Source organism: Pteropus alecto, unplaced genomic scaffold (assembly GCF_000325575.1).
Source record: "Pteropus alecto unplaced genomic scaffold, ASM32557v1 scaffold20, whole genome shotgun sequence".
Lineage (NCBI taxonomy): Eukaryota > Metazoa > Chordata > Mammalia > Chiroptera > Pteropodidae > Pteropus > Pteropus alecto.
The window spans coordinates 5130235-5155673 of NW_006436298.1; the positions used below are offsets into that span (position 1 = coordinate 5130235).

The 25439-nt window shown below is 37.8% G+C and overlaps 1 protein-coding gene across 1 annotated transcript in view; it reads left to right on the forward strand.

The window, feature by feature from the left end:
- MAST4 (microtubule associated serine/threonine kinase family member 4) overlaps window positions 1-25439 on the forward strand; it is a 309991-nt gene that overhangs the window by 36587 nt on the left and 247965 nt on the right. The window lies entirely within an intron of this gene.

Here is a 25439-nt window from a genome sequence, read left to right on the forward strand (position 1 = left end):
TTAAGTTCTCCAGCCAAGCCTTTTTGGAAAGTTTCACTTGAGGTCTACAACCTGACAACTTTCCGGAGGCAGGATTGTCTCATCTTTGTAGTGAGAGCCTCATGCAATGGCACTCTTCTGGGCCAGCTGCTGGGCATAAGGCCATTGAGTAGTTGGTCCTTAGGTGCCAGTTTAAAGGCACACGTTAAAGGCCTCCTGAGATTCTTAGGCCCTTGTTCATGCAAGGGTGGAGAATGTCTTTAAAATGATTTTGCTAATTCGCTTACTTTAAATACTAGTTTAAACAATGAAAGCCTGTTTTTTAATATCTACGATACTTACTGTTAAGCTATAGAATTTGATTTCAGCAATGAAAACCCATTTCAGTATGCCAATTAACAAAATCTCTGGTGTTGATTAAGATGTAGATACCTCTGATATAATGCTAGTTTACCACCTAAAGGAATACATTCTGATTAGAGCCACTGACTATGTATAGGATATAATTTTAACCAATTGACCCTGGAACATCCCAGGAGTTAGGGGCACCAACACCCCTGCATAGTCAAAAATCCATATATAATTTTTGACTCCCCTAAAACTTAACTACTAATAGTCTACTGTTGACTGGATGCCTTACCAATAACATAGTCGATTAACATATTTTGTATGTTATATGTATTATGTACTGCATTCTTACAATAAAGTAAGCTAGAGAAAAGAAGATATTAAGATCATAAGGAAGAGAAAATACATTTACAGTATTTATTGAAAAAAAAAATCCACCTACAAGGGGACCCACACAGTTTAAACCTGTGTTATTCCAGGGTCAGCTGCATTATGTTACCTGTGCTAAAGTATTTGAAAATGGACTCCAGACATCATAGCCCTTTGTAACATTTCTAAAGGGCCTTTGGTGTCCCCGTCTCCAAGCTCCAGACAAATCACTTTGGCTCAGGACACTTGCGATGAAGTCATGGAAGTTCTGTTGGTATGTGAGGGGGGAAAAGGAACCACCTTCGAGTAAGTCAGATGGTTTTGTCATGTAAGATGTGAATTTTGCTAAAGTAGAGCTCAGCTCGGAGTATAGCAGGTCCTTCTCGGGCCCCGCCTAATGAGGCACTGAAACATCTTGTGATTAAGCACGTCCACTGTTACACCCAGCATGTACCTTTTGGTCAGTGGTGTTTTAAGGACTTACCTCAGTATATGCCTTTGTTTCTCCGTTTTCTTTTTTTCTGTATTCATTTCATTCTGCTTTGGCACTTTCAGAAGTACTATGCCCCATCATGCAAAGCATTATATATTACACTATAAATTAGCTAGTTTTCTTGTGGTGGTGGTGAGAGTCTTTTTGTTGTCTTATTTTGTTTTGACTGAGAATCATGGCTTCTTTTTCCAGACAAAAACTCTAAGAGGAACTCATTAAACTGCTATAAAGATGTCTGGTGCCTTTATGCGTTGTGTAAATAGGTTCATCCCTGTTACCAAATAGATTTTAAAGGTCAGATCCTTCGCTCCCCAAAATATTGCAGTAGTAGAAATTTGAGAAGGACCTAAAAATCTCTTCTAACTTTAAGAAGTGGCGGGGGAAGCCACTGTTTGCTGTGTGGATATGTTACTTGGATAGCAAATAGCAAATGGAAATGTGTCTCTGTGTAGCCAGTGACCTTTCATTATAAGCACATTGGTTTAGAATCTGCACTGTATTATTTTCAACTCAATAACCTGAATTGTAGTAAAGAACTCTTGCAAATTACAGGTGCCCATGTTCTGGGGGTCTGTAATAATTTGTGGTAAACCAGCTGCCAAATCTTTTGAGAACATTGATTTTGTTGTGGGTCGTCATTATATAATATTGAAAGAACTGTGAGCAAATAGAAATGTTTAGTTCTTTAGTAGCCATATGGAGTGGTAGAAAAAATACAGTAGACTGTGCTGTACATTGGACTTTGTCATAAATACGCTATATGTCCTTGGGGGGCCATGTAACACTGAGCCCCCATGGCTTTAGGTTTTCTCATTAGTAAAATAAGGACAGGATAGGAAATGTGCTCTTAATCAAATGATGGAATGATTTTTCTTTTCCGTCAAGGCTATTTATAACTAGATCCTTTACCATTTAGTCTGAGATTTTTGAATGGCATTTCTCAATTCTAAAATCCCTCTACAAATGGCATCATTTCTCATTACTTGCCAACCATTATTATTAGATAGTCTTCTATCAGTGTCTTCGGTGGAAGTTAATTTTTAAAAAAGAATTACTTCAAAGCTGTGGGAAAAAATATAGACCAGAAATAAGGAGCTTGTTTTCTACGCAAGGAGTTGGCTTTTTTACACTTTTTCAGCCTGAATTTTTTTCTTAGTCTTAGAAAGCCTTTTGTGCTTTGAGTATAGGAAAACAGGCTTTTAAAACTTTTATTTGAATAAGAGTAAAGGGTTAGGAGGAAATCAAAGGTATGTAATGTACCTGTAATTGGCTAAGCTTGTCCACTGGGATTTTCTAAAGTGTCAGTCACTTTGAAAATATGCTCACCTACCAATCCCCCAGTATGAACACTGCAAAACAGCAAATGAACAAAGAATGAAGCAAAACAGGCAATAGGAATAACAGTTCAAAGACCACAGAGCAGTTATATGTGGAGCTAGGAAAGGCCTCTGTTAAATAAAAATCAATTTGGTATGAGAGCATCGGAGACACGATCTAGGAGACAAGAGGTGGATAGAAAAGAACACAAGGGTGCAAAGGATTAGTTTCCAAATCTCCTGGCATTTTAGCAAAAAAGGATGATGAAGATTTATTCTAAATGAGCTGTTATTTTCCATTGGAAGCTTTGCTGATCCAGAATAAATGGGTTGGTAAAGAACTGTATTGAAATTTTGAGCACATGAGAGTAAATAGTGGTGGGCAGAGCATCTAATAAATTTCAAAACCAGAAAGTGCTATAACAGTCTACCTTCTTTAAAAAAAAGCAAACCAAACTGCCCAAACAGACAGGTACTCTACTACCAAAAAACTGAATATAATTCTCAAATACATTGTTTCAATGTGCTGTAGGGCTTGAAATCCTTTATACTAATTCTTAGTGATTTCTCTACCTTTTTCAAATGAGAACAAGGTTTATAAAACCCAGGGTCCCCTGCTGGGAATATAATTCCAGAGCTATCTCAGGGCAGATGGCCTTCTTTCTCGCTACAATAAACCTTTTAGGATTGATCCTTTTTTTATTTTTACCTATCTGAAGAGTAAATGTCCTTGAGAACTTAGAAACCCACTGTTTAGAGGGGAAAAGGAGCTACACTGACCAGAGTTCATAGTTGTAAAGATGATGTAGAATAAAGGCAATGGAAATCATGGTTTTATGTTTATGTCTGTAACAGCAAAAGAAAATAGGTTGATTTTTAAGCACTAAGGGGACAGACTTTAAAATAACTACATTTTTGAGCCTTATTATGCAGTGAGTTTCTGGATGGTAATTAACACCTTCTTAGTCCCAGGAATTTCAAGTGTTAAAGAATAATTTCTTCTTTTTTGGAGGATGCAATACTTGTTACTATATTTAAGGCTGTAGAAAGATGGGGAAGGGATTGGGAAGACTGGTTGCCATAATTATTCTGGGAGTATTTTAGTCACTTAAATGTTGTACTATGTAAACTTTTTTACGAAGGCTTTTGGGGTGATTCATTTCTAATAGAAAAATTTGAAGCAACATATAGTTTTTGTTTGTATTTACATTAGTCATCTATAAATTCCTTTTGGTCCCAGCTAAAATGGGCATAAGTCTCATATGTGAAACTTAGCTGTGACTTTGGGCTAATTACTTAATCACCCTGAGGAAGGCTCAGTTTCCTGATCTGAAAAATGGGAAATAAAATTATATCCATGTCATGAGGTTGTTTCGAGGAGGAAATGAGATTAATGCATGAAAAAATTTTAATACACGGGCAGTTAATGAGTACCAGACACATTGTAACTCTCCTTTAAATTGTGATTACTCTTATCATAGTTATTAGGTATTACTATTTATCTTTTCAGAATTTTTTTCCTACATTTTTATTTCCAAGTAAGGGGTTAGGACCAGGTGACCTTTGAGGTAGAATATCTGCACTATCAATAGTCTGTAGAGTTCTACTTATTTTTGAATGTCTTGCATGCACTCAGCAGTGTGTTACACATAGAGGAATGTAACTTGTGGGATTTAGTTCTTACTTTCGAGAATATAATATAATTAGCAAAGAAATAAAACAAAGACAATAATAAATTGTATGATAATATCAGTATGCTGTTGATTTCGAAGATATTGATTTCGAACTGAGGGAGATCTGTGAGCGGCAGTCAGAAAAGGCTTCCTGGAGCTGCTGGATTTTCATCTGCACCTTGACAGAAGGATAAGACTTTTTAAACAGCATGAGTGTAAGCATGAACATTACATGAATGCACATAGTGAAGTCATCTGCCAGACTGGAATGAGGGAATGTGACTTGTGGGAGACGTGGAAGGTATGCTTATGTTATGCTCACCCACCCCACCATTGTGGAATGTGTGTGAGTTTTGAGATCACATAGACCTGTTTTCAAATTCTGTGTCCTAGGTCTGAGGCCAAGGGAAAGTCTCTGGTTTCCTTACCAATTCAGTGGGCAAATAACACTAGCTACCTCATTAAGGATGTTGTTATAATTAAATGGTCTGGTGCAGCCATCCCACAGAGTAGTGGCTATTTTGAGAATAAAATGGCAGTACTTAGTTAAATTAGACACAGTCTGTCCTGTGACCCAGCAATCCCAATATGAAAGAAGTAGCCTCTGTTTGAGGACACAGATACTGCTTGAAGCATTGTTGTCCCAGAAAGTATAGAGGTGCTGTGGGTATAGACCATTGAGAGAGCGACTGAAGACAGGGTGGATGCCATCGTGCAACATCCAGCAGTTAGAAACAACAGACTGAAGGGACACACAGCAATGAGGACAGAGCCTAAAACATATTATTCTGCAAAAACAAGTAAAAGAAACGAATACTCTAGTACCATGCTTTTATGTCAATTAAAAAATACATGCACACCATACAATTTACATATTTTAAGAGCTCATACAAATAACTGAATATCCATCAGGCACATTAGAACAGTTGCTTGGAGGCAGGGAAGGGGTGGAGGGCATAGGAGTTGAAAGTAGGTATACAAGTGAATAAAGTGATGGGTGATAATAATGTACTCTGGACTGAAGAATATGATTAACCCTACCCTCTCCTCTTCACTTGAATTTCCACACACAAAAATAGATAAGCCAAGAAATACAATTACAAGGGAGACTTAAACGTTCTAGAAGTGGAAAGAGCCATGTGTGAGTGAAATATTGCTACTTCAAATTATGGAACAGCTAACACTCGTGCAGTCCTGACATGTGGCCCACATGGTTCCAGGTGCTTTGCACACAGGGCTGACTTCTCTACTCCTGACAGCATCCTTAGGAGGGCGGTATTATTATCACCGTTTTACAGGTGAGGAAACTGAGACACAGTGAAGTTAAATCATTTACACAAGACCACAAATCTAGTGAAATAGAAGCCAGGGTTCAAGCCTAGTTGGTGTGGCTCTTGGATCCCTGTTTTTAACCATCATGCCTTGCTGCCTGTGATGGGCGTAACTGAGGTGGTGAGAGAGGCAGATACTTTCCACACACTTTAACACATGCCTGGCATCACAACTGCTTTCTTTTTGTGAAGGCTGACAAGTTTGTTTGTTTTTGAAGTCGTTTGTACTTGTTTGTGCATGTATTTAAATTGAAATACAGTATAAATTCACAAGTGTACAGCTTGATGAATTTCCACAAACTAATATTCGTGTGTAACCAGCAACCAGGCTGAGAAACAACACAATGGGCAACGCTGAAAAACAAAAACTTCTGTCATTTTTATTGGGCCTTAAGTTACGATGCTAGAAAGCAACATCATGAAAAACTTTTGCCATTAAAAATGAAAACAATAGAAATGTCAAACATTCTAAAAATTGCTACAGATATTAGATGTTTCTAAGGTGTAGGAAAAAACCCCTCTACCTTTCATTGATTTTACTGTAATTAGTTGCTTCTGTTATGACTAGCAGAGGGGCACAGACAACTCATGAAGGAAAGCAGGAAAGTCTTTCAATAAATTTAAGGCAACCTCCTGTTATCAAAGGATTGAGCTTCAGGCATTAGTTAGAAACATATATATATATAAATATATGAACACCTTTCTTATGGTTTTAGATCATAAGACCTAGCAATGGGCAAATGAATGATATTTTCATCTCTCTCTAGTCATTCTTTAACTCTACTGCACAGCTGTCTTTGATGTTTAATCTCAACTCCTATGGGCCACATGTGCCGGGTTGCAGGACAAAGCTATGACAATATACATCACACCGAAAGCGTAATTTCCCCCCACATTCCAAATGATCAGTTCCCTTTCTTCACGTCCAAGAAGAGTCTCATGTTGCATGCACGGGCTACGCTTCTAATGTGATCTGTCTACCTGGCAAACGTTTGCACAATTTAATGCCTTTGGTGGCACAACACAGAGAAGTTATATAACTTGCACAAGGTCACAGAACTAGTAAAAGGCGAAGCGAGGATTCAGACCCAGTTAGTCTCTGTACTGAGCCACCATGCCACGCTCTTTGCCACCACCATCTAGCAAGGGATCAGCCAATTTCCCAGGGGATGCCCTGTACTGGGCAAGATTTCTCAGGGTTCAAAAGGAAGGCAGCTGCTATACCCAAGGTGATACTGTTTTTGCTTCAAGTACCAGAGACATCCGTTGACCAAAACACTACTCTTGTACCACCTGACTACACTAGGTAAGGCTGCAAAGCTGTCCGATTTAGGTAAGGCTGCAAAGCTGTGGATTTAGGTAAGGCTGCAAAGCTGTCCGAAAAGTGTTTATTCTCCTCATTGCTCCTGCCTGTGCCTATCCTAGTTTACAAGGCTTATTATCTCCTTTGGCTTTAACAATTCCAGACTCTTAACAGTTCAATCAAAAAATGGACAAAGACCACCACAATTTTTTAGCCTACCATCTCCCTTAGAATTACATATACAAGTAATTCTAAGGAAAGTGGATTCTACTTATTTCCCATGATGCTATTTATAAGATATGATATAAACACAGTACTAAAGCACTCAAAATTACAGGGCCAGAACATATATTTTGGTAGTCAGTTCACAAACAAGTGGGTCCTAGAGCAAACTAAGCCTGAAGCATCACTGTAGGCAAGAATGACCAAACCAAAGCTGTCCTACTTAGGGCACTTCATGAAAAGGCAGATTCTTTGGAAAAAACCATAATGGTGGGGAAAATGGAAAACAGCAGGAAAGGAGGAAGACCAAATATGAGATTGATTGACTGCATTAAAAGGGCTGTAGACACAAGTCTACAGTTGTCGAATAGGGCTGTTGAGGACAGGACATTGTGGATAACACTCATTCATAAGGTTGTCAGGAGTTGAAGCCGACTCAACAGCATGTAACAATAATAAGTACACACTGAACATCCATTTGGTGGCTGGGCACTGAGATTTAGTGGTGAGACTTGAAGGTGAGTGGCTAGCAGCCTTTTGAAGAATCATTCTCTAATCTCTTTTAAAACATCTTTTTATTGAAGTATAACATATATATATATAGAGAGAGAGAGAGAGAGAAGTGGTGAGATATTTTAAGTTTGATATTGTCCCACAGATCTTATACACTAATTTTTTTTTCTGTAAGAAGTAACACTTATCCAAAAAGTGCAGATATCAATGAATTTTCACACACTAACTCTACCCATGTAAGAGCATTGAGATAAAAGAAATCAGAGCATCACTAGCCCCACCAGAAGACCCCTTGTGCTATCCTTGTAGCAATTTTCAGAATATTTTTAATTTTATTCTTTTGTTTTCAAGTCTTATGTCTTTCCTGATATTTCTTTCCAGCGTTCTAATTTATTATTCAGTGAAATGGTATTAGTTTTTGTTTTCCTTTGTTTTTAAGAAGAGGATGAGATTGAGCTTCAAAATACAGGTAAAATAAAGAGCAAGTGTAAAGACCACAATCACCATGGCTTTTAATATTTCAGCTGCTGGAATTTCTACTTTAAGTGCATTTGAATGTTGTGACCAAAACCATTAAGGAGAAAAGCTATTTAGCTTGGCCTGTTTCTTTTTCCTAATACAGATTTTTGAAGCAGTTATCTTTCTTCTTTTAATTTTTTTTTTTTCCCCAGCTGGCAAAGGTTAAGTATACGTAGGTGAATTGTTACAGCCCCACCTCTTTTGTCCTTAGGTGGATTTTTTTCCCCAAGAGCTTTAAAAAGACTGGTGAATTACATTTGTTGACTTTTCTCAGGGTCATCAGAGTTGCACTTGCCAAAGACTTATGTAACAGGCAATTGGCCAAGATGAGATTAACAATTTATTCAGAGGAAAGGTATAGGAAATCTTTTTAATTTAGAGGTGAAAAGATCACAGAATGGGTTAAGTACAGGTTACACAGTTTGACTCTAGATTTATGAAGAATTATGGAAATTATCCCTTTGCCTTCAAGGAACTTCTATATTCTGTTTGCCCCTATATCCCTCCATCCCTCAGGCGAAAAGAAAAACAAATCAAAACATAACCAGCAACTCTAAAAAAGCAATTTAGACATTCAGCCAGGAAAGTGTTATCTTGCCTGGGAATTCTGTTTATTCTGATAGGGTTTTAGAAGGAGTTTGCTTCCTAGCAGTACTTGAAAAGAGCAACCTGAACAGCTCAGACACACTTGTGGGCCAGTGCTCAGAGACTATGATAGTTTTTGTAACTGGTTTGAGTATCTTGATAACTCCATTGCCTGGTTTAACAATTTTTTCAGTTAATTTTTTATAGGTACTTCTTTCCAGTTACTTCACACACATTACCTACTTTCTGCCTAAAAAAGAGATTTGACTCTTGTGTGCTCTAGTATGGTTTTCTTTGTGTATTCTGCTCAAGATTAATGCCTTGCATTAATTTGGGGGAAGTCCTTGGCCATTATCTATTCAGATATACCTTCTACCTCATTACCTTTTTTCTCTTTGTAGGACTCCATTTATACTTATGTTTGGCAGTTTAATATACTCCCACATGTCTTAGACACTCTTTTTTTTGTTGTTAGCTTTATTCCCTTGGTGATTCACTTTGGTTATCTTTTATCATTTTGACTTAAACTTTGCCCAGTCAGCTGCTAAGTCTATTTTATTCTGATATCTTTCAGTCCTGCTTTTCCTTTCTGTTCTTTATTATTATTGTAGTTTCCACTTCTCTACTGAAATTTCCCGTGTTTTTATTCATGTTGTCGTACATGGTCACCACTGTATCCTTTAGCATAGTTATTTTTGAGTCTTTGAAGATGCTAAGATCTTGGCTTTCTTTGTATCTGTTTGTATTCTTGTTTTCTTTTTTTGACCATGAGTCACAACAATACTCAGACCCAGTTCAGGTAGAGAACAGCATGACATAGCACCCTACTCCAATGATATGATACAGGAGAGACACACCTCTTTTCTGGAGCTAAATAGTATTTACCTCAATTTCTACTGTTTTTTTTTTTATTATTATTCATAATATTTGGCATGTACTCAAAATTATAGATATACAAAGAAGCAAAATCTTCTATTTCTGAGGTTTCCTTTTTCATTTAGAATGTAGACACCATTACATTACATAATTGATCAAAACAAACTGGGTAAGCTATAAAATCATAGTTTTAAAAAATCATTTAAAAAGCTAAGGGCATAAGTAGACCTAAAAAAGGTGAATTCCAGAAAGTGATAAACTGTTGAAAGGTAGGAGGGGACCCATGGCTAGCTCTCAGCCCTGGAAGAATAGCAGAAGGTAGAATAGCCATTGATGGGTTAGGGAGGAATAAGAAGAATTTATAGCATACTTTTCATTTCTAGATTTTCTTCATATCTTCATTCATGTTGTTGAGAATAATTATCTCATAATCCTAAGTAGAAGTCTCAGAAGTAGGAAATTTGTCCAAGGAGATCAGGAAGTTTGCCAATAGGGAACAGAGAACAAAGATAAGCCTTGGCCATTGATAAATGGAGGCCCAGTTAGTTCTGTTATTCTGTCACTGTTATAAACACATAGGCACGGCAACAGTCCTTATTTCCTGGGCTTATCTTTCACATCAACTATAGGCCTATATTATGTTAGTCATGTGTGTTTCTGCTTTGTGTTTTTTTCTTAGAGATTGGATTCCTGTGGTGCACAGGGAATTTATTGTGTAGTTCTCATTTTCAATGTATTTTGGGATTCGTTGTGTAGTCCTGCAAGGTGTGCTGGGGACACTTTATTGAATTACAGCATAGGGCACCTACCTCTTTCATCACAGTGCAATACAAGACTGTGAAATTCAAAATTACTAAGTTCAGTATCTGTTATACTACATAGCAATAGTTTAGTTTGGTGTCTGTTTTTCTTAAGGTCATCCTATTATTGGACTAAAGGAAGGCTCAGTTAAACCTACATTTCTCAAAGCATGTCCTGTATATGTACCTGAGTGGTGTTTCCCCCAAAATTGTTTTTTGGTCTCATTAATTTGGGGGATGCTGCAGATCATGGCTCTTGCTCTTATTAAATAAATTGCTAATAATTGTGAAAATCTTGCAGATATCTTGCAGTAAGTCAGTTCTCCGAGTTGTATTTAATTAGATGTTTCTCAGACTGATTTGAATATAGAGCCTTTTGCCAAGGAACACCCAGTAACAAAGTTCTTTCAGAAATGTTGAATTAAATGGATCTTGCTGGTCTTTCTTTCAGGGAATATGAATATTTCATATTGGCTGTCATTCTGTACACCTGGAAAACATCTACCTCACTTCTTTCTGATAAGGAAGCTTGCATTTTTGGAGGAAGAAAGAGCTCTAACCCAGTAGCCTATCCGATTATAGCACTGTTGCTTAGGGTCTGCTACTTATCAGTGTTAATGTTGTAGTGAGATGCCATTGTAGGTGTTTACTGGTCTCCGCTGCCTAAATTGTCCAAGGACAATCCTGGTTTGCTAGTCCAGAAAAATAACCTAGGTCAGCTGTCATATCCCTGAAAATGAAAAAAATACGGCTAACTGCCTAGACTGCAATTGGAAAGAAAGGTCAATCAATATATTACCTTTCCTTCTGTGTGTTTCTTGCCTGCCGGCTGAGTTGTGCCTTTCCACTAGTGGTGGGAATCTCTTCTGCTAAATTTTATTTTAACCTTGCAAATGGGTTAAAGGAAGGGCACAGTTAATAATGTCTTCTCTCATACACTTGTGAGCATATTATTAGGGCTGACTCTCTCTCCTCCTTCCCCATAGCCCTGCATAGTTCTGCTTAGATGAAGAGTTATGCAAGTAGCTGGCTTTATTTATTGTGGGGATTTCTCCTGGAGCTCTGTCATGCTCTTGCACAGACAGAATGCAAACATTTTTGTGATTTTTGACAGTAACTGGGATCTGTGTGGAATAAGGGTTTTTCAAAACATTTCTCAGTCAATATGTTTACCTACTTCACCAGCCATGCAGTGCGATACGGTGCATCACCAATACTTGAAATAGACTGCAACAGGAGGTCAGAATGGAGCATAGATTTTCTAACACAGCATGTTAGATGAAATGATTTTGTGTACTTTGAAGTGGAAAATTCAATCAAAATTTTCCACACTTTTTAGTTAAAGCAACACAGTTATTTATTGATGAAAGGTAGACTGAAAAATACAGAATGCAAACATAGTAGACAACAAATCTAGCATTATTCCTGGACGTAGCAAAAAAATACTTTCTTGTAATTTAATGAAAGCTACATGAAATAAAAAGGGTCTGCTTAAAATACACACTACAGAACACTTGGAACATACGCCAACTTGTTTAGCATGTGTGTGGATAAAAATGGAACCTAGCTTTTTAAGAAGTTTGTTTTCCATTGAGATGGACTCCATGCTTGATAGAGAGCAATTACAACTGCCCAGGTAATCTATTTTGGCCTGTTTTAAAGTAACAGAGCTCATTTGGAAAGTATCTGAGAGTATCAATAAGAAATTTAAGGATAGGTTCTCTGAGCTTTCATTCAAGTCGGCTTAGAGGAAATTTAAATTTATTACTAGTTTTTATGTGTCCTTTGGTGCACAGAAGATACATCAACATAAGTACCTATTACACAGATGAACACTGTATACTTTCAAACTGTAAAACTTTAGGATTGCAATGTCAGATTTGTGCATGAATATTTAAGGTACAATAATAACCTAATATTAGTATGCTTGATGTGTACAAGTCACTTTTCTAGGTACTTATGTGTATCATTTAATCTTCACATCAAAACCATGAGCTCTTATTATCTATAATTTCCAGTGAGGGAAGAAAGCCACGGAGAGGGTAATTTGCCTAAGGCCATACTCCTAAGGCAGTCTTCTGGGCCACTTTGCTTGGCGGCCTCCTTGAGGCTCTGCCACCTCAACACTTACATTCTGATGGGCCGAAGGACCCCGTGAGTTAGCAACTTAATTCACTTAGCTAGGGTATCACATCTAGCATGCAGGATTTTTATATTTAGATTCTTTCTTTAAAAGAGACATATAATCTTTTATATGTGGCATCAACAAAAAAATCAAACTTGAAAAAACAGAAATGGTGGTTCCTAGGGGCTGTAGAGTGGGGTGGTGGTAGAGATGTTTTTTAAGGGAGCGCACTTGCAACTTGTAGATAAGTCTTGGAGATCAAATACACAGTACAGTGATTGTAGACCATAAACTGTTATAAACATTAAGCTTGCTAACGGACTAGATCTTAATTGTTTCCACCACTAGAAGAAATGATAATTATGTGACTCAGTGGAGGTGTTATTTGATGCTACAATAGCAATCACATTGCAATATAAATATATTAAAGCAGTATGTGTACACCTTAAATGTATATAATGTTACATGTGAATTACATCTCAATAAAAAGAGATAATTCATTAGTAGTCTATTTTACTTAGTTAGTTTTATTTTTTCCGATGCATTATTCGATTCAGTGTAATTCAATTTACTTTCTCTTTTTTAAATTAGCATTTTAAGTGACAGAACCATTTAAAGGCATTAGTGTAAATTCATCAGCTTGCCTAAATAGTTTAGGCTGCCTATAATTTTGTATTCTTCATTGTCCTAAAGTTGATTTCCCCTCTTTGTTCATACTGTTTTATGGTATTCTCAGTTTTTACTGTTGTTGTTTTTTACTTTTATTCTATAGACAGTGAGCCCAGAATCAACTACGATTTCAGGTTTCCAAAGTAATCCAGCGTAATTCAGTGTGAGAACACATAGCTTCTGTGAAATACAGTAATCATATCAGTGTAATAAGGTCTAGTATGCTTTATATTTTTCAAAGGAAGAACCTAATTAGTATAATAGAAACCAAAGTGGTAGCCACTTAAGCTCACCCCTGAGTTACAGATAGAAGCATTCACATATTACAAGGGGAAAATCCTTCTGCTTGGAAATTATTTTTTTAGTTAACAAAAATAAGAGGCTGCCTTATGAAAATTTTCTTAGGTCTCAAATTTAAATGTCCACTCCTGTTGTAGTCCTTGAGATCCAAAACATCACAAAGGATCATTTGAACTTTGGGAGGATTCTCTATTTGTGGTGAGAACAGAATTTAGTCTTTGGGAAGAAGCAGTTAAAACCCTAAAGCCTTTGATTGCTTTTGATGCTTAAAAAAGAAAACAAAGGCAAAAACTTTACTGCACTGTAATATTTTCTGCTAATTAACTGCCACAAATGTGATGCCATTAAGTTTGGAGTTTCTGGTTAAGTTCAAAGTCATTAACACACACTGCGTGGGTCTCCCAAATCTATGGAGAAAGGAACCGTATCAACAGATCTGTAATCACTGTTTACAAGGCTTTTGCTTTTCATAGACCCGGATCATAATTTAAGGAACACTTGGTCATTTTCTTTGGTCATATCCCTCCTAATGCTCAGAGTTGATAGTGCCAGTGTTGTCTTGATGCCTGGGGTGCCTGTGGAGACACTGCTCCAAAGCCGACTTGCAAAGTTCAGTACTATTTTTGAAGAGTGTCAGGAATGCATTTAGCTGCAAATAACAGAAAACTCAACTCTTAGTGGCTTAAACAAATAAGGATTTATTATTTATCACTTAAAAATATTTTGTTGGTTGGGTGTGGTATAGAAACAGTGTCATCGAGGCCACTTTTGTCTTTGCTCTGCTATCCTTAATGTGAAGCCTCTGACCTTGGACAAATCACAATGTAACTTTTCCAAAAATCAGAAAAAAAAAAATGGCGATACTCCTTCCTGTAATTGCAGGGCAGGGGTAAGGCTTAAGTGAAATCCTGTAGGAGAAAATGTGTAGCACAGTGCTTGGCACTTACTCAAAGAAAGCTGATTTTTAACTCTGTAGCAGCAGCTACAGAAATACCATTTCTGGAGCGGAAGTAAGATATAGAGGATCCTATCTAATGTGTGTTCTTAAGTCTTGGGGTTCCCAATTCCAGCATACTTTTATTTGAAATAGCACATTGGAGAACATACTTTTTAAGAAGCCAGATACTGTACCCTTTAATAAATAGGGCCTATTACTTACTAAGTAAATATATATCCTGAACAAGCCAATTGTTTATTTTATTCCATGACCTCTTTACCATAAATTTCACTACCGTTAAAAGCTTAAGTCACATTATTGATTATTTGAATGTGTGTGTCATTAATTTTCCATCGCCCTCATACATTTTGTACGTACATTTTAAGTGTTGTCTTTTGCATTTAGATGGAGAAGAATGGTCCCAAGAAAACAGACTTGTGGGTATTAGCTTCATATAGCACTTCAGGAGCTCCCTTGAGTTGCTTTGCCTGTAAATTTCTACACTAAAATGGGCTTTCAGAATAACGACTGCTAAACTATGAGGTGTCCTCAGTAAATAAAAATGATTAATCTCAGCTGAATAAATTAACTATCACTGGTCAAATAGTCTCATCCAATTCTCTTCCCCAGTTCTATAAAAAGCCTTTTTCTTTTTGTATTATGGTTGTAATTTTAATGGGATGTTTGAATTGTCTGATTTTTGAAAATCGGTTCATAAAAGAATATTGATTCTTTAAATTAGGGGTGGTTGAAATGTTGTTTATGGGAAAACTGGTCTCCTTTGATGGAACATGGAAACCACTATCAAGAAAATTCATCTTAAATTTGTGTTAAAATACATTTTCGAAATAATAATTTTAACTCAATGATGGACTCTGGATTAGACGTTGATGACACTGTGGAAATACAAGAGAACTAAAAGGTAAAAGCAAAAGTCTGTTAAGCAGGGTTCTTTCTAGTTGCTTAATTTTTATTCCCAGTCATTGATGTTTCTTTCCCAGAGCATTTTCCTGGATAATGAGAAGATTCTAAAATCAAATAAGGCTTTGGAACATTGAAGATGTTTGCCACTGTGCTGTTGAAGAATCCTATAGATTTATAGTGATCCTAAGAGGTGTCTCATATCCACTATATTAACTAGCTTTTTAGAAGCTTATGAACATTGTAGCTTTTATTGATTCCAGGGAATTGTACCCAACAATAAGCAATAAAAGTCGATGGTAACTTTCTTCCCATATAGGGGTGTGCAGATCAATATTTTGAATTTACTGTAATTTGCTGGTAATGGATAGAAGAACTGAAAAAATTGCAGAGCCTTGTGGGGCACAGCTGTGTGGTGCTGCCTTTTTATCGAAGCTCACTGTAGGTCATAGGCTTTCCTGAATAACAAGAAACATAGTTAAGTGGCAGGGCTGCTATGTGTATTTATCAAGAGCCTTCATGAGCCTCTTCTAAGGGAAAAAAGAATATCGCACAACTTGTCCACGATGACCTTAATTTTATGGTCTTAAAGGCCCTCTAAACCTGCACTGTCTTAAAGGCAATTATAATTCTAAATATCTAGCATTTGTGTTTGATCTCCTTTTGAATGCTGACTAGTAACAGGGTGTATGATTTCACTGAAGCCTGATTTGCTTGAAATCTTCCAGTGGTTTCACAGCACTGTGCCCGGGTTCTGCATTCAGAGAGGAGGAGGTAGGGGTCCTGTGCTCTTGCTCTGTGATTTTACTCATTTTGCTTTATCTGAGCTCTCACTTGTACTCTACTGTGCCTCATCTAATGTGTGTAGAACGCTTAAATAGTACTGGCTGGTATCTAGGGTGCCCTCGGGTTTAAATATAGGGCATGTGTTCTCATTAATCTTCTTGGCACCTTATGACATAAATTGCAATATCCTTATTTTATAATTTAGGAAACTGAGTCCTAGAGAAGTTAAGGAAATTTTTCAAGGACACTTTCTAGCATTAGCTAAGATTTCAATATAGGTATATCTGAATCTGGATCTTGTTCATATAATCACTATGAAGTATACAATTGGCTTAAATATGAATTTTTTTAGCGTAAATTTTAGTTGATCTCATATATGTTTTCTTGCTTAGCTTCTTTTGTTGTGAGGGACTGTGGCTTCTCTAATTTGGTCAAAACTAGTTTATTTAATTTCACAAATGATAGACACTAGCTTAAAAGAGAGAGTTCTTCTGTTCTCTGAGAATTAAATGAGCCCACAAAATACAATATGACTGTGGGATGGGAGCTGTGAACCTTGAGGAAACAAATGCACTTTGCTTAGTGTATAGTAGGTACTCAATAAACCGGAGATGTTAATATAAGTTCTAGTTATTACTTAGCAAACCCTGCGTATTACTGAATTGGAAGTCATAGGTTTATAAATATCTGATTCCCAAGGTTGATTTTTTTTGACGTCAAGGGTGTAACATGTTGGGAAGCATCAAAAACCATAGTAATTGGCTGGAAAGCAAGCTTGTTTCATTTGTTCACTTACTTGAGGTTAGCTGATTATTCAAGTTGTTACGCTTTTCTACTTGAAAAGGTCTATGTTAAAAATAACATATTTGCAAGGCTTTGCTTTAAGTAAAATCAGAGTCTATAAAAATAATTTAAGTGTGAAATTTGCTTAGAAAATGCTGCAGAGATCTTTTGTATCCCTTCTAAGAGTGGTCATCAGTATGATATCAACTGTGAATGCAGCTTGGTACCTCATGAGGGGAGTCCCTGGTGTGGATTCAAAGACATGCTAAGCCATTTACCCAACTCTGTGCTCTTGTGTAAGCTACTAAACCTGTCTGTCCCTCAGTTGATAAATAGAAATAATAGGGAAGATTAACTAAGATAATGTGCATTACTATGCAGTAAATGTTAGGTACTGTTTTGAGGTATATGAAGGCAGATGAGCTTAGTGAAAAAAAAACCAAACAATTTTCACCATTTGTGTAAAAATTTCAAAGTGAAAAAGGGGTTTGATATTTAACATCCACGCAAGAAAGATTTGGGATGCCAACCTTTACTTTTATCTTACTTTGCAACTTTATCTCATTTCCCTGCCCATCAGGGACCCCCTGGCCTAACTTAAAGGGTTTTTCCATTCCCTCATCCACATTCAGATTTCCATTATTTAGCTTCTGACGGGCCCTCAGTGCTTTAGCACTGCCCTTTTCCCTACTCTCTGGATGCTGCCTCCTAAGGTTCCGAGCATTCCCAGGAGTTCTCCACTCTTGTGAACTCTGTACACATGTTTATCTCTTGAATCTGCTCCTCTTCTCCCTGCCCAGTGTCTCTTTTTCATGGTCCTGGCATTGGCCATGCATCCGGGGCAACTGGATAAATCTCCTAATTCCTTTTCTATTTGTCCTCTCTAAGCCATTTGACACCCTGATGCCAGAACGATCCTTTTTAACATGCTGATTTGACCATCCTTTTTTTTTCTATTTAAAATGTCCCATGAGCTCCCCATTGACCACAAGATAAAGGCAGAGCCTTCCAAAAACCGACTATGATTTGGCTCTGTCCCTGCCTCCACACTCACATCCTATTGGTTTTTTCTTTCTACTCTCTGTCCCAGCCATTCCAGCTTTACCAAGAGCTCTGTACTGTATCACCCCACCCTGTCTTGCTACATCTGTTCCCTCTTCTGGAATGCCCCTTTGCTCGCCCACTCCTGAGGCTGCCTAGCCAACTCCCAGACAATGCTTAAGAAAGATGAAGCTCAAGTGTTGTGTCACTTGGGAATATTTGAAGAGCAAAGAACAAAAACACAAGTTGAACTGGTTTAAACAATAAAAGGACTTGACTGGCTGATGTTACTGAGAAATCGAGGTAATAGGCAAGGCTAGATCCATTGTCTGGAAGATATCACCTAAGACCCAGTTTCTATCTGTGTTTCTGCCACCTTTGATGTTCCTCCTTGGTGAATAGTAGCTTCCTGGGTTAAGGCCCCTTCTTTCCTGCTATTTCTCTTGGAAAAGGAAAGAAAGTTCTGTCCATGGAGCCTGGAACAAACATTGTTTTGCATCTTGTTTTACCAGATTGAATCACATGTCATCTTTGAACCAATTCCTCTGGCCAAGCAATGAGCTTTGCCATTAGCTTAATTTAACCCAAATTTAACCTTGAGGTTGAGAATAATGTCAGTTTCACCAGATCGTGTCATCATGAATAATGGGAAAGATCATTGAGCAAGAAACACTCCTAACCCTCCTCAAAGAAAGCTGATCACTCCCCTCCCTTAGTGCTGCGGCATTCTTTGAAAAGACCTCTCTCCCAGGCCTTTCCACACTGTATTTTATAGCGAGTGAAGTCCTTTATCCCCAGTGCCTGGCACAGCACCTGCCACATTGGCCTTTATAAAAAGTGTATGATGGAGTAAAAGAAACTTATTTTGCTTGCTTTAATCCCAAATATGCCCCTTCCCTTCCCCTTGGAAGAGATTTTGCCTTCTGTGCTTCTGAAATTGTAGAACTCCAAGTGAATGGCTTCAGTTTTGTTTTGTTCTTCTTTCAAAGGTACCTGTTTTCACCTGTACCTTTCTTTCTCTTTAGAAGAAAAGCTGCCCTCTCTTTTGAAAAATTATCAATTCTAGCCTCTCCACTTGTGTAGTCATTCGAACCCCTCACTCACTCGCTCACATCACCACTCTGTCCCACTCTGGCATTTGCACAGTGGAGCATAGGGGAAAAAATTGGGACTGGATGATACGGGTTCACATTTTGCCTCCATCACCTCTGGCTTTGTGACCCTGGGCAATTGCTAATCTCTCTGGGCTTTCCACAGGAACACTTGTCCTATGAGGCAGACAGGTGATTTTGTTATTAAATTCATAGACTAGGTTTTTGATAAGATCTTACAGAACCACAATAGATAGATACATTTACTGTGACTCAGAAACTGTCTATGGAAAGGGCCTAAGACACTGATGCCAAAGTCTTGAGGCTGGTAGTTGTTCATTTGGATTCAAGGCAGAAAAAGCCAACTTGGAAAGAAAAGAAGATGGTAACTACTTTCTTTTGATTTTCAAAGAAAGTGAGTTTGTGGTTTTGATCAAGTAAAATTTATATGAAAACCCAGCAAGCATTTTATTGTACCTTTTATGGTTTATTTTGTTGAACTTTACTACTAGAAGTAAATATATGAAAGTGCATTATGGTTATAGATAGAAAAAGGGAATGAAATAAAACCTGCGAGAAAAAGGAGATCCTTTAGGATTCTCCCCCATCTCACATTCTCATTTTAGTAGCATTTTAGTGATATTTTACAGGGTGGATGGTTCAAATGCCCCAGCAGATCTATAGAGGTCTACCTACGGCTTTTCCAGCTTTTCTCTGCAGAAAACCATGCACCTTTTGAGAAGTTCACTGAATTTTTCAAGGGTTTTCTGAACACAAGCCATTTTGCCTGCTGCTCTGATTCAGAACCAGGCCTTCATGGGAACATCTGGTTCCGTGGTGTGAACTTTTCTGTACTCTGCTTCTGCCATCACAAGTGACTCAGGAATGGAGACCAGAAAAATGAGGCCAAAAGCATTTCTTTAGAGGACCAATTGTGGATGAGCCTATTTCTCTAGCTAATTTTACACTCTGTCAGGTGGGGAGAGTTTCATTTGGAGTACCTTTCCTTGCCCTATAACACTTTCCACTTGCAAAGGAAATAACTAAAAACTGGAAGGTTCACTACTGTAATAGCCTAGAAAAGTAATATTCCATGAAGAAACAAGATCTAAAGGCAAATGGTTTATTTAAACTAATAGCCCTTAATGAGATTTAAGTTCTAGCCTCTACTAACTAACTTGTACAAACAATTCTCTCTAGATCTCTAGAGGTGGGTTCGGGCATTGGTATTTTTAAAAGTGACATTTTGGGTAGTCAGGCTGCGTTCAGAACCACTGGTGACCTGAATTACTAAACACGCTTTAATTTTCCCTCCCTTATTAGCCTTTATACATTCGAATTGCACTGCATCATCTTGCACCTGGTGATATCTCTTTTGTTTTGAGACTGTGAGTATATGTGTGTGTGTGTTTCCCCTACTAGCTTTTAAATGTTTTATTTTGTTTCCTCTTAATGTGTCCCCAGCAGTGCCTAATATACTGCCTTGCACATCTAGGCCCTTTGAACTCTCTTCTTAGTGATTTATCTGTCAGTGCCGTGTAGTTTTAGTAACCTTCAGTGATAGGGCAAGGCCACTGATGACTAATTAAGGAGTGACGGTAATGGAGAAATTCATGAACTTTACATCTAATGGCTTCTGGAAAGTGATGAGGAAATGTTATGTGCTAGACGTTACCATTCTGTTTGTTTGCAGAGTTTCTTTTTGGAGGGAGGACGGTTGCTGAACTGTCAAATCCTCTTCCTTTTTTTTGAGTATGAAACTCGATAGACTTGGTTCCACCTCCCCTGTGCTGGTGAAGGGAGCCAGTATTCCTCTTTCCTGCTCCCTTGGCCACTGGGGCACAGACACAGGCCTGATCACACTGTCAGTCACAGGACACAGGAGCCTGCCCAGAGTGGTGAAGTTCTGGGACATTTAAGAGTTTCTTCCTGGGATCTGAGCTGGAGATGAGGGGTCAGCTCAGATCCCAGCTCAGATCCCATTCCTTGAGTGTGGCCATCTTCTCTAGCATTTCATTTCCTGGTATCTGCCCATTTTCTGATCTTGTCTGTCCAACTATCCTGACACCTATGTGAGAGCTGGGATCTATTCAATTGATAGAGTTTTACTTGTTAATATTATTCTGTTTCTATGGTTTTTAAGAACCGCAACTGCTGTGTGGTACAACATGTCACTTAACAACATGCAGCACATTCTCTTCACTTCCAGATTTTAAATGTTGACCTGCCAGGGCCCTGCGTAAAGGTGGGCCTCTTCTCCTTTTCTTCTTATTTTCTCTCTTCCAATCTCCTCCCGTCCCATGGCTGTATGTACTGACTTATATGATAATGACTCCAAAGTCTATCTTGAGCCCCAAACAATCTCCTGAATCCAGATTTGTAAGGTCAGCCACCTACTTGGAAATTTCTATTTGGAATTCTTATAGGTGTTTTGACTATGACATTGTCAAACAGAACCGTTCTTCCCTCCAACTCATTTGCTCAGGCCAAAAACTTTTGACTCTTTTTTGTTTTCTCTTTCACATTCCATATTCAATTTTTTTGTAAATTCTTTAAAAACATAGCTCAAATCAGACTGCTTCTCACCATTTTCACTGAGGATCCTAGCCACAATCTCCACTCACTTAGACTTCATAATTTCCTAAAAGTTGCAATTAATTATTGCCTTAAAATAAGCTTAAAGTATGTAGACATTTATTTGTTTATCCCTTTCATTCTCTACCCCAGGGTTCCCCAACCCCAGAGCCATAGACTTGTCTGTAGCCTGTTAGGAACCAGGCTGCACAGCAGGAGGTGAGTGGAGGGTGAGCAAGCGAAGCTCCATCTGTATTTGTAGCCACTCCCCAGCGCTAGCATCACCACCTCAGCTCCACCTCAGCTCATCAGGCATTAGATTCTATTAGGAGCACTGGTCCCTGGTTCCAAAATGGTTATGGACCCCTGTTCTATCTTAACTTCCATCCCTCAGCAATATTCCTTTCTCCCTACCTCTCTAGAAAATTTGCAAGACAGAAAATGCCTACCTATCCAACCACCAGTTTCTCCTGATAGTAACATTTATATAACCTTAATACATTTGTCGAAACTATGAAATTAACATTGGTATACTACGGTTAACTAAAGGATAAGCTATAGTCAGATATCACCAGGTTTTCCACTAATGCCTTTTTTCTGATCCAGAATTAAATCCAGGAAACTACATTGCATTTAGTCATCATTTCTCCTTAGTATCCTCTGATCTATGACGATTTCTCAGTTCTTCCTTATTTGGCACAACCTTGACAGTTTCAAAGAACCCTGGTTAAATGTTTTGTAAAATCTCCCTTACATCTGGGTTTGTCTGATGTTTTTCTGCAATTACCCTAGAATTAAGGATATTTAGGGAGAATAACATAAAGGTCAAACCCTTTCTCATCACATCATATCAGAGATGCAGGATGTTAACATGACTTTTTATTGTGTTGTTAACCTTGATCACTTGTTAAGATGATATTGTTCCTAAAAAAAAAAAAAAAAGATGGTATTGGTCAGGTTTTTCCACTGAAAAATTGCTGTGTTTCCATTTCTCTATTCTTTAGAAGGAAGTCAGTCCACTTTCAAGGGGAAGAGAATTAAGTTCCATCTCTTAGAGGAGTGGGTATCTATGTATATTATTTGTAATATAATATATATAAATCTCCTTTCTCTTTTATATCATAAACTTGACCTATCAGTTAAAATGAATAGTTCAAAGATTCCTTGAGCACATGTGGCCTGTGTAGCAATATTGTTCTATTTGTATATGTATAGTTAGTAAATAGTATAATTTTTTTTTATATTACCATTGCGGAAATTGCTTGTACATTTTAAACATTGCAGTTTACTCTACTGTCTTCATGAATCAAACAAGGTATTTTCTCCTTTTGATGCCTAGGTTGGGTAGGAGGGCAGGATCATTTGTTGTGGCCTTCTTTCCTTCCTGGACTCCAGAAATTCTCTTCTCTTTCTGGACTTCAGGAACCCTGGTGTGTCTTCAGTCTTATTAAAGGATCACAAGAAAAACATCAGAGTTCTTAGACAAGATTAACTTTACCTCTATTTTCAATGTACATATCTGCTAGTTCGCACTTTTAGAAAGGGAGAATAAAAGATATCATAATATCAAGCAAATAATGATACACGGCAATTCTAAAACATATTAGAAATCACTGAGTAATCAATAAAAATGAAAATCAAAACCATTTAATCTGAAATATATTCTTATGAATTTCCTTAATCCTGTGATGATTAATAATTACACACTGTTTAGTTCAGATTGGTGCTTCTTGCCCTTTTTCTCTCCCCCACCCTCCCCTCCTCTAATTCTGACCTGGTGCTAAATTTTTAACACGTGTTTCAAATATACTAAACAAACTTCGGTTCATGACGGGGAGCAATACCACATGTCTTGTCTAATTACCTACGTGTGTGTTAGTGACCTTATCCTGACTTTAAGAAAACGAGGACACACACACCAAGTGCCACAGAGGCTTGGGCAGTAAAAGCCTCGATGCTGCTCATTTGCGTCTGACTGGTGCAGATTCATCAGCGTGTGGTCCCCATGCATTAGAGCAGCAGCCACTCGTTGCTCAGGCTGCGATTGCTTAGCCTGGCTGGTGTCTGCAGCCCCTTGCAGCTACCGTTCACAAGGCCTTGGCCGCAGCACCTTCATTTCTCTCACTTTATTACCATCACATCTGATTCCAATTTGCTACCAAATTGAGTTTCCAGTCTCGAGCCTGACATTCAAGCCGTCAGGTGGATTAGCTCCTTCAGCTTGGTTAGCGTGGAAGCTTCAGGTCAGTTGACAAGTGGCCTATTAAATGTCCTCGGTGCCTCATCTTGGAACCTCGGCTGCTGTCCCGTGGAGAAGCAGTGCTGGGTTACACACCGTAACCTTTCTTCTTGTTTAGAACTCATAATTCTAGACCGATTGGAAAGACTTCTGATTAAAAACAGAGTTGGTTTTTATCCCTTATCTTGCTGTTTCAGCAGTTTTTATTTTATTTTTTCCCCTCAGAGCAAAGCAGCCAGCTTACAGTGGGATCATTTGGTGAAATATGATTGATTCAACTCTTTGGGATCCTTCATTTGGCCCTTTCCCTTTTATAGTGATCTATTTGCATATAAAATTGAAATAGCGTCAGACAGGTTTTTTTTTTTTTGTTATTAATGCTAACACCTCAGGCGCTCCTCCTTTTGTTTTGAGGCTGCTGTCATGTCAACGTACTGGACAGAGCAGTGTTTACGTGAGTGCTAGATTTCTCGCTATTCAGTGGGTCTCACTGATTCTTTTATAAAAGGAATAGTCTGCTAAACAATTACTTCTAGGGAATCCTCTTTTTTTCTTTTAAATACCTGAATATAAAACTAATTTCTAGGTCCTTGTCATAACCAAAGATACACAGATAGAAAATTACTCATGGCTTTTCCATTTACATTTCAGTTCCCAAGGAAAATTGTCTTAGAGACTTTTCTCATCATTAGAGGCTTTAGTAAATGAAGAAATGTTTATGTTTTAAAATTAGGGAGCCAGCTTCAGCAAACACTATAATTTCTTGGGGCTAATCAAGGATTAGAGAAAAAAGCGAAACAAACTAAAAAAATAAAGCATTTCACCACTGAACCCTGCAACCCTTGAGGGGAAAAATGTTAGCTATTGGGAGAAAGAAGAAGATACTCTGTTGTTGATTATTTTTTCTTGTAATTAAACGGTGATATGATTATTATAGCCCTGTATCAAAGTGTATTTGCTAATTAATAAGTAAGGCATCAATTTTAAAGCAGCATCCTCCCCTCTGGTCTGTGGCTCTCGAGGCCATTTTCTGCAACTATGCTGGAGCAAATTGCACTGTTGAGAAGATCCGAGGCTACTGTGCAGGACAGACATTTAAGGAGTCCATAAAAATGGGGGACAGGAGAGGTGAGTTTGAAGCTGAGGGGGAAATACCTTTCAAATGATAATACTTCAGCTCCTGGAAGACAAAAAAATAAATGATAATTATGGAAATGAAAACACAAATTTAGTTGAGTCTTTAGAATTTATAGTGCTTCTTTTGTAGTTTAAATAGCCAGATGACTCATTGCTTCCTATTCTTTAATTATTGTCATCAAGTAATACTTCTTGAGTACCCCGGCTTCTGAAAACTTCATTAGTGGGTGGAGGTATATCTGTATCTCTTTGCGTTTGTTTGGTTGGCTTGTTTGCTTGTTGTTTTTTTTTTCCTCACAGCCCCCCCCTATAGTTAGGTAGATAATGAACTTAATTTGAGATAAGTGTGAGAGCATCCTTTCAAAACTATAAAGCACTCTATTAATTGTGTCGTTTTCTAGTGACCTTTTTAGAGGTTCATTAACCTACTTTTAAATATCCTAAGTCATAATTCATATTTGTTTAAAAAAAATAGCACCAGGAGGAAAACTTTTGCTTTATTTAAAATA